Source organism: Pongo abelii, chromosome 2 (genome assembly GCF_028885655.2).
Source record: "Pongo abelii isolate AG06213 chromosome 2, NHGRI_mPonAbe1-v2.0_pri, whole genome shotgun sequence".
Taxonomy (NCBI): Eukaryota; Metazoa; Chordata; class Mammalia; order Primates; family Hominidae; genus Pongo; species Pongo abelii.
In genome coordinates, this window is record NC_085928.1 from 62,227,075 (window position 1) to 62,238,160 (window position 11,086).

The window sequence follows — 11,086 nt, forward strand, 5'->3', positions numbered from 1 at the left end:
GGGCATGGAGTGGGTAGATTGGTTGCCACTGGTGGAAATTCTTTCCTGATTGCTTTTTTCCTGCTCAGTGAAATAGGAAAGAAGGTTATCAGCTGGGAGTGGTAACTCGGGAGACAGAGCTAGAAGTCTGGAGAGAAAAAAGGAAAACAATAGCTTTCTGAAGAGCATGGGGTATTAATTGGATTTAGGAAAAAGTAGTTTGATTGTTTAGCACCACTAAAGGGCACACAGGAAGTTTAGTGATTATGAATTTAAAGTGTGCCCAGTACCATGGTTGGCTATTTTTCTCCAAGCATATTCAGCTGTATTGATACAGACATAGAATAAGCAAGGAGTTGTATTTAACCAGAGGTGGAGTTTTGCTAAATTTGTATGATGAGTAATAACAGGAGTAGAGAGTGAAAGGTCAGTGATCAATTTCCCACATGTATAACTTATCCACCTAGTACTGCTCATTCTAATATCATTATTCTTTAAATAATATTAGTAGCGAAATTCAACACTATAAAGGGGTATAAGGTAGAATAAACAAATTCACACTAAAACTCATTCTAATTCCAGGTTTCAGAGGTAGCCACTATAAATAGTTTTGTGTCTATCCTTCTAGACATTTTCTATGAATACATAAATAGGTAGCTTTTTTAAGCAAAATATTGCTTCTCACTATTCATATGGTTCTAGTACTTACTTTTTTTCACTCAGCAATAAATCACAGGCAGACTTCCATGCTGGTACTTAAAGATCTATCTCATTCTACAGTGACATAATATGCTATTGTTTTTGTGAGGCATAATTTATTTAAATAATCACTTTCTGATTTAGGTTATTTCCAGTTTTTGCTATTATGGGTAATGCAAAAGTGAACATCCTTATTCACAGAAGTTTATTTGTCCTTGTATTATTTCTCTAATGCAGATTACTTGAGGAAGGATTGCTTCGTCAAAGATTATGTACTATTTCATAGTTTTTACTAAATGAGAGGTCGAAAAGCATAACAATTTATTCTCTTCCACATTCTCATCAACACTAGATATTTAAAAAAAGATAATTCATTTAAGTACATATTTATTGTTCTAAAGAGTTTGAGCACCACTTTTTGTTTTACATTTTTAAAACTATGAAACATTTTAAATATACAAAAAATTATGTAAAATACATGTAGGTACTGATAAGTTTGAAATGATTTTAATAGTTGACCATTGCTGTTTCAGGTCTCTAGTTTTTTTGTTTTTTTTTTTTTTCAATTCATGTCCTTTGAAAAATAGAATTTCCATATGCAGTTTAATTCTCACCCTGTATTTTCTCCTTTCTTTTCCCCACTTCAGGTAAACATTATCCTGAAGAATTTTTTTCTGTTTAACGTATTATATTTCTTACAGTTATCTTTTTGTCTTCATTCTCCACTAGTACGTAAGCAACATCATGGCAGTGATTCGTGTTCACTTTGAATCCCCAGTCCCTAGGATAAAATGGCATATTTTAGGTACTCAATAAATAAATGTCAAAAGAATAATGAATGATTTAATAGGAGTATGTATTCACACTCATGTTTTACTTTTACCACAAACATATGTATCTGTAACAATATTTTGTATATTCTGCAAAAAATTATAAATGTAATCATAATGTATATTTACTTTTGAAAATGTTTTTGACTTAACATTAGGTTTTTGAAACCTAGTCATGTTAATACTTTTTGACATAATTCATTCATACGAAACTTTTGGTACTATTACAATACTTATTCTCATTAGAATGGTTTTTTCATTTCCATACTTTGGAGCAGTTAGGTAATTCTATTTAGGTTGTTTCTTACTTTTTCACTTACAAATGAGATAGCCAAAAAACAATTGCCCGGCCATAGAGTAATTATACTAGTATTGATCATTCTTCTTTAAAGTTTTTGTATTAATTTATATCCTTCCAGAATTTGAATGTGTCTACATCTTCGCCAACTCTTTTTACACAAATTGTGCCAAACTAGTGAGACTAAATTGCACATAATTATTATTGTTTTATTACACATTTGCTTAATTCACTATCTGATTGAGGATCTTTCCAATTTTATTGGTTATTTGGATACACTGGGTTTTTTTAGGGGCCTGTTTATATTTCTTTTTTCCCCACATCATTTCCTCTTCCTTACTAATTGAAAATATATCACATATAGTAAATATATGTATATACGTGTGTGTGTATGTGTTTGTGTGTATTGGATACTATTCCTCTACCCAGAAATAGTCTTTTTTTGGTGATAGCACTTTTGATGCAAAATGACCATTTTTCAGAATTTTCTCTTTTCCTTTATAAAGCTATTTTTTATTTTTTCTTACCCAAGGACATAAATGTTCTGTTTTATTTTCATCTAAAAAGTTTTATATGCTTGCAATAAACCCTTATTATTGATAAATGTACATCTCCCTTAATTTTTATAAACAAAATGAAGAGGTATCTGGAGAAGACGAAGATCTGAAGGTATCTTCACCTGTCCTAGAATGCTCACTGATCAGTTCATCCTTTGTTATTTGACCTGTAATGTTCACAAGATTATATACAAAGCACCCACATATTTCTGTATTAGTTACTTATTGATGTGGTAACAGAATACCACAAATTTCAGGCTTTTAAAGAATGCACATTGATTGTCTTAAAGCTCCAAAAATAGAATTTCTAAATCAGTTTTACCATCTAAAGTCAAAGTAATGGCAAGCTGGTTTCTCTTGGACGCTTTGGTAGGAGAATCCATTTCCTTGCCTTTCTTTTAGCTTTCTGTGGCTGCCTGCATTCTTTGGCTTGTGGCCTCTTCCTCCACCGCCAAAACACAACATTCCAATTGCTACTTTCATCATCATATCACTTTCTCTTTTATGGTAATAAAGCCCTCTGCTTCCCTCTTACAAGGATACTTCTGTTTACATTTAAGACCCACTTTATGATCCGGATAATCTCCCCATCTTGAAATGTGTGATTTAATCACTTCTGAGAAGTTCTTTCTTCCATAAAAGGTATAATTCATAGATTCCAGAAATTACAATGCAAATATATTTAGAACCATTATTTAGCCTACCACAATTACTTTTATAAAATATTTTTCTTTAATCAAGAAGAAACGTTGACTACTATAAAATAGAAAGAGATGTCCTTCTCTAATGAGTTGATAGTACTCTTTGTCTCTTAAATATTTTAAATATAAAATCATGTATTCCTCAAATAATTTTGACTTAGTGATGATTTGCTAATATTTTATTCGTTTAAATTATATTCGTACAAAAATTTACACTTGTATTTTTATTTGAAACTTACCTACAATTTTTCTTAAAATGTCCTTATCTAGTTTTCATACCAAAGCAAGAATTAGTTGGGTATATTTCCTTTTGTTTTCTAATGTCTAAGTTTGAATAAGACAAATATCTTTTTCTAAAAGACTTTCAGATACTTCATTGTAGAATGGCTGGATTTAGATATTTTTGAAATATTTATTGTAGAAGATGGGTAAGAAAGGATGAAGAATTGTAATTAATGAGTCGAGTTTCTTAATGGCACAGGGCTGCTGAGATTTTCCTATAGCTTTTTAAGTAAGTTGTGAATAATTATATTTTGTCCAAAAGATCATTGACTTATGCTATTTCCAACATGATTTGTACTTGCTTTGTACAAACCCTATTTTATTTATATTTATAAACCATTTGGTTTCAGGCCAATATTATTTCTGGACCATTCCCACAATGGCTTTCTATGTATTCTTTATTTGCATTTTACAGGCATTGACGTGTAGAGATTTCATGGTGGAGTTCTGAATATTTTTAACATACATTTTAAGATAAGTTCCCATAGAATGATTTAGCATTATTACTATTATTGTTATTGATTTCTTCATTTTTCTGGAGTCAGATAATTAGGTCTGTTTGACTACTCTTTGCCATTTATTGAGACGTGGGTTTTAGTGGTCAATTTTTATTACTTTTAACTGGCATACTTGATTTAGCAAAGAATAAACTTAAAATCTCTAAAATTAACTCAAAAATACAAGGATATGATAATGACGTTAAAGTAAATTTTCTTCTATCTTACATGTTACTTTTGACCAGTGTTTTAATTCCATCTTCTTTTTATAATTGAAATATTTGTTGTCATAATATTCCAGCTTTATTCCGTCAGTTATGGATTCATTTTTAACTAAATGCTAGACAATTTATATAATTAATTTTTTTCTCCTGTCTCATTCTGTTATTTAGATAGAGGCCATCACAAGATTTGGTGCATCAGCAGATTTCCAACTGATATGGAATTATTTCAGTATTCTAACAGCTAATACAACTTTTCTGGTGTATATCTGTTGAATAGCAGGCCAGGGTCCAGAAACAGCAACTATTACGCAGTCACCATTTGAAACTCCATTTCAACCTCAGTTTTTAGTGGGTTTCTCAAAGTATAGACATCTAGATTTATATATTTTTTCACTTAGTAAGTTGAAGATTGTTTTTTGTCTTCATCTTTTAATGCTATGATTGAGGTTCAAGTTTGAATCTAAGTGAGATTTTTTTTTTTCAAAAAAGTGTTTTTTTTCTCCAGTGGCTTCAATAGCATTTTGTATGTTTTATTATTATGTAGTTTCACTGTGGTGTAACAAAGAATACACTATGTAATAAGAAATTTGTGTGCCATTGTGTTATCTTCGCATTTGGCATCTTTTTCATACTTTCCTTAAGAAATTAAGTGTTTTGTTAGATTATCTCATTTTAGCCCCAATGTCTTTTTGTCTTTTCACTTTTCTGTGGTATTTTCCATCTTTCTCTGTTGCATTCTAGCTAATTAGTGCAGTGACCCAGTTATCCAATTCTCTTTGGACTATTTATAATTTACATATTACAAACATAAATTTAATTTTGTTTTTTTTTTTTAAATTTCATTGTCTGTCTATTTTTATTTTAATTGTTCTATTTGTGTCTTTCTCAAATCTTCCTGGTAGTTTTTCTTCCTCTTAAGCATTCAAGTATGTTTTTTATGACTGTAATAATATTAAATGTAATTATTTTATGTTCGACTTCAGATTACTATAATATTACGTACAGTATATTACCACGTTACTGATGTTATCCATATTTAAAAGCACCTTTTTTTCTTATCGGCATTTTTTTTTTTTTTTTGGAAGTGTGAGCAGAATTTTTTAGAGAACATTTTTGTCATTATTGTTTGGTTTTTTGTTTTTTTCTGAGGGTCCATGGCTTAGATAATCACTTCAGAGTGATTTTGCATATTTTTCCCAGTATTTCCAAATGTATCACCTGTTGTATTAGTCAAGTTCTCCTGAGAAACAGAGCCAATAGGACATGTATATATAGAGAAATTTATTTTAAGGAATTGACTAATATGATTGTGGAGGTTGGAAAGTGCGTAATCTGCAGGGTAGGCTAGCAGGCTGGAGCACAGGCTAAGGAGGAAGAGTGGCACTTCAAGTCCAAAGCAGTCTCTAGGGAGAATTCCCTCTTTTTTGAGGCAGATTGGGCTTTTTCTTAAGGCCTTCAGCTAATTAGGTGAGACCTATCTACATTATGGAAGGCAACTGACTTTACTCAAAGTCTACTATTTTACATATTAATTCCATTAAAAAAAAACCTTTACAAACACATTGTGGAGTTTGACCAAATATCTTGATTTCATGACTTAGCCAAGATGACTCATAAAATTAACTATCACACCTGCTAGAACAAAATTTTACATTGATTTCTTGAGGATTTCTAGACCTTGAAAGTTACTGTAAAGTTTCATGCCCTGCCTGTGGGTGTCACTGGCACAGCTACACGTCAAATTCTCAACAAAAAGATACAAGGTTCTTTGGTATTTCCCTCCCCCGTGGGTATTGTTATTGTTGTTTTTGCTTTTTCTCATCAAGCCATCTACGTATTTGTAAGCTCTTCAAAGGTTGGTCACATTTCTGCTTCTCATCCTTTACAGATTTATGGCCATTCACCTACCTGTATAAAGTCAAAACTAATCCTTTAGCTTCCCTAGGGCAATATATGCTTCCCTGGGTAATGAGAGTATCTGCTTACATTCTTACCATTCTACTTTTGTGTTTCCTTTCTCTTTCTTATTTCCTCCTCCTCCTCCTCCTCTTGCCCTTCTTTATGAATTAAATTATGATTCTAAAATAATTTTATCTCCAATTCCCAGATGCTTTTAGTGGGCAAAAGTTTTGCCAAATGATTTATATTTAAAAGACAGAGAAGCATCTTTTAAACATCTTATTCATTTTTAAAATATACTTAAATATATTTTAATAGATTTCTTTCACTTCTTGTTGTCTTTATCTAACTGCTACTAATATTGTGCTCATTTTTTACAGTTTAAAATTTTGATCACTGATTTTAAGAGCATTTGACATATTAAGGACATTAGATGCTTATTGCTCATTTTATTTTCTGTATATTTAATTTAATTTATTGTTTGTCCTTTAAAATTGTACACATTTTTTTAAAGGATTTTTTACAAGTTTTGTGGTCACATTTATCAAATACTTTTTTTCTATGTAGCTTTTGGGTTCTCATCATGGGTATAAAGGATTTCCTCAACTCTAAAATATGCATATATAATAACCAAAGTAAAATAATTTTACTTTATGGTTTTGTATTTAAATTTAAATCTTTAAGCACAAGGGATTTATTTTGGTTTAAGGCGTTTTGTATCCATGTTTATTTTCTCACAAATAATTAGGTAGTCATCTTCAAACTCATTTTAAGTAATCTATCTTTTTCCCTCTCAACACACTAATTTTACAGATGAAGGAGCTCAGCCAGAGTATGACTTACCTACTGTTATAGGTAATTAATAATTAAAATGGGATTTAAACTGAGCTCTGTATACAAAATTCAGTTCTTTAACAACTTAACTATTCTTTATTTTCTGTTAGCATAGTAAAAATTATATTATCACTCATAAGATTTCTGATATTACTATTCAATATTTTTGGTAAAGGATTCAAGTTTGTTAAAGGATACAAGTACCAGTACTAGTACAGAATCTTTAAGTGTGTATTTGTGTGTGTTTGAAAATTAATTCTCTCAATTAAGGATATCATAAAAATTAATAAGAACAAGACCTTTATTAAGCAGCAGCAGAGTAATGGCCACAATAGCAAGTGAGTGTAGATTGTAGTAAAGCAAATGACATTAAAAATATGTTGGATATATGTAGGGAAAATTTAACTGGTGTATGTTCATAACATGAAGTTTATATCCTCTTAAGAATGTGAGTTTACAGTAATGGGATGTAAAAATTTAACTTGTTGAATTATTTGTTGTATACTTGTTGTCTGTTGTAATATAATTAATATACATACTCAATTACAAAAATGCATGCTGATGTAAACATAGCGGAAGGTGTTGTCTTAAATGTTTTTTTCCATTAATTGGTTATAATATCCCTGAAAATGAATAAAGAAAATATTTATAAATATAAATATGAATAACAGAATTTGTGCTCAATAAACGATTATTGCATTAAGGCAAATGAATCTGTGCATATGGATATGTTCATTATGCTGCCATGTCTTTTTAAAATAAATTGATTAGCACATTTTTGGGGTAATGTGTAAGGAAACATAAGACATTGCTTCTGTTCTTAAATAATTTAATACTTGTCTAGGAACTTAACATACTAACACACAGAGATTAATAATGCACATATATGTTATGACTCAAATTTATAGCAAAGAAAGCTATGGGCATTGAAAGAAGAAAGGGTTGTGTGATCAAAAAATAATGGCTGAAAATGAGATCTGTATGATTATTTTGCCTTTTTAAATAACTTAATATTCCAGTTGATGCATGACTAAGTGAAATAAATATGATGTTTTAAAATTAAACGAAGTGAGGGAGACATATAAATCTGAAATAGAAGAGCCAGGAGTTTATGGGCCTCCATTCAAGCACAAATAGGTGCTAATAATAAAAGATTAAATTTAATCTCATTAGAAAAAGATGAAAATCAAAATGAGGTAACGTGCAGACAGAATAGAAATGGTAAAGCCAGAAGCATCCTCAAGGCAGTTAAATAGCAAAGTGCCTGTTACCTAACAATGAAGATATAGGACCCAGTGCAATGCCCACTTTATGTAATGAGAAGCTTCAGTTTTTGTTTTTTGAGAAGAGGGTAAATTACCTTTTATACTTTAATCTTAAAAAGCATAAATTTATATGTATACTCAATGAATTTAGTGTTTAAAAGATTGTAAATAACAAGTACAAATATTTTGTAGAGAATTATCTTGACCAGTTTACTGTTATACTACAATATTCAAACCAAAAGGATTTAATATACTGAAATTTAAATGCAAAGACCATTTTTAACATGTCAATAGGATGTATGAACATTTAATACATTTAGTGACATTCATTAGCATATTTTATTTATAACAGAATTATGCTATACTATAATAAAATAGTAGCAAGTATCTATAGCTAAAATAAATAACTTCTTAAAGTTGATGACATCAAATTGCACCCATTAAAAAAAATGAATGACTAATTCCCATGTTTTTATATTGGTCTTCGGGTTGAGGTTCATTTTTCTAATGCCTTTGAACCTTGATATTTACAGTTTTTTCAGTAGCACATTAAGAAAGACTTTTGCTTCTTCAAAATAGGACTGGATTCTTATTTTGAATTTCGAATTTATGCTTTTTCTTATTCATAGGTATTTAATAGGACGACCTGATACTATTAGTGCCAACTGCCAGGATTATCATGCAACAATATAAAAACATCACATTGTTTTCTAGTCTTGTAAATGTCATATCAGCAGTCAAAGTGTCCATATATTTTACTGAAACACCTTGTTTCTTTCTACACCACTGCTTCCTAATAACAGGAGATGTGACTATCTGAGACTTTTCAGAGCCATTTAGCACAAAGTATGGCTATGAATTTCAAACTTATTTTTAGTCTGATTTGTAAAAATATAGTAAAAGTACTACATTTAAACATTAGGTATTGCATCTTCTACCACTTCTTGATTTTTTCTACATTATTATCATGATATATATATATATATACATAATATATACATTTATATTTTTACACTTACATTTTTTTTCTCCTGTATCTCAGTTGTCTAAAGAGCAGACGGATCACGAGGTCAAGAGATCGAGACCATCCTGGCCAACTTGGTGAAACCCTGTCTCTACTAAAAGTACAAAAATTAGCTGGGGTGGTGGTGGGCACCTGTAATCCCAGCTATTCAGGAGGCTGAGGTAGAAGAATCGCTTGAACCTGGGAGGCAGAGGTTGGAGTGAGCTGAGATCACACCACTCTACTCCAGCCTGGCGAGAGAACAAGACTCTGTCTCCAAAAAAAAAAAAAAAAAAAAAAAAAAAAGGCAACTGATACAGAGTACATGATGATGCAATATTAATTACAATATTACGTTCTCAGTGAAGTTTTCTCTGGCCAAGGACATCCTCCTTGACCATTTTCTGTAATAATATAACCCCTTCCCTTACTTTATTTATGTTAATCCCTTCCCTTACTTTATTTTTCTCCTTAACCTGTATCATCAGACATTATACATTTTCCTTCGTAACTCCTATTTCCTCTGAGTAGAAAGTAAGCTCCATGAAAGCAAACATATTTTCATCTTGTTTTTTAATGTTTATCTCTAATTCCAATGTATGGCAACTTGTAGCCACTAATAATTGCTTTTTCAGTGAATAAATGGAAAAGTAGATGGAGCTAGAAAACTTATGAAAGAGCAGGTACTGCTGTTAAGAAGATGCAATTTTAAAAATTTACCTACTGTAAAATTTACCGATTTTGTGTAGTTTTATAAATTCTGATAAGTACATAGTGTTATGTAATCACAACTATAATAAAAATACAGAACAGCACCATCAACCCAAGACTTTTTCTTGTGTGGTTTCTTTGTAGTTGATCAGTCTCCCTACTCTTAACTCCTAGCAACCATAGAACTGTGCATTCTTAGAGTTCTACCTTTTTCTAGAATGGCATAAAAATGGACTCATATGGTTTGTAGTCAAGTTAGTCTAGCATAATTTTACTTATAATGTATTTGTGGTAATAATAATTTATTCTTTTTTATTGTGGACTAGTGTTTTATCACACGAATATGCCATAAAGTGTTTATTTTTTCACCAGCTGAAGAAAGACTGAGTAGTACCCAATTTTGGGCAATTAAGAATAAAGCCATTTTAAACATTCACTTGGAGCTTATCATTTCTCTAGGGCGTACGTACACAGGCAAAATTACTGAGTATATAGATAGTATATGTTTAACTTTATAAGAAACTACTGAAACTGCTGTACTATTTGGCATTCTCACTAAGAATGTATGAAAGTTTGAGTTGCTCTGCATCTTCACCCACATTTGTGTTGTCAGTTTTGCTATTACTATTTGTGTTACTTAATTTTTTGATATTTACTTGTTTGTTTTGATAGAAATAGATATGAAATCGATAAATTTCTAATTTATCAATTTTGGGGTAATGAGTCATGCTTTTGTGTGACATCTAAGATTATTTTGCTTACAACTGGTCAGAAATATTTTCTCCTATGTTTACCCTAAAAAGTTTCAGGTTTTAAATTTAGGTCTATGATATATTTTAAGTTAATTTTTGCATAAAGCTTGAGGTACAGGTAGAGGTTCAATTTATTGTACACCGAGGTCCAATTGTTCCAAGCACATTTGTTGAAAAGACTGTCCTTTTACCATTAAGTTACCATTTCACCTTTCTGAAACAAAAATTGTTCTTACCTGTTGAGTCTATTTATGAACTCTCCATTCTGTTCCATTTATCTGTATGCCTATTCTTTTGATAAAACCACACAGTCCTGGTTACTGTAGGTAACAGTAAATCTCAAAATCAGACAGTGTGAATCCTGTAACTGTTTTTCTGATACATGTTTTGGAATCTTTTTGATATCAATAGAAAAAGTACACTGGGAATAGGACTTGGATTACATTGATATATAGGGAAATTGGGGGTGTAAAATATAATATTCCTGAGACTTCCAATCATAAACTTAGTGTATCTCTTCATTTATTTATGTTTTCTCTGATTTTGTTCATCAGT

The 11,086-nt window shown here is 30.7% G+C and overlaps 1 long non-coding RNA gene across 1 annotated transcript; it reads right to left on the reverse strand.

Annotated features, from left to right (window-relative positions):
- Positions 1-1,170: 1,170 nt before the first annotated feature.
- On the reverse strand, positions 1,171-9,938 carry LOC129058513 (uncharacterized). Its single transcript, XR_008523662.2, has 3 exons — positions 9,805-9,938; positions 9,085-9,183; positions 1,171-1,459 (listed from the first exon to the last, which is right to left on the reverse strand). It is a non-coding gene; the product is annotated as an uncharacterized LOC129058513 (long non-coding RNA).
- Between the last annotated feature and the right edge of the window lie 1,148 nt (positions 9,939-11,086).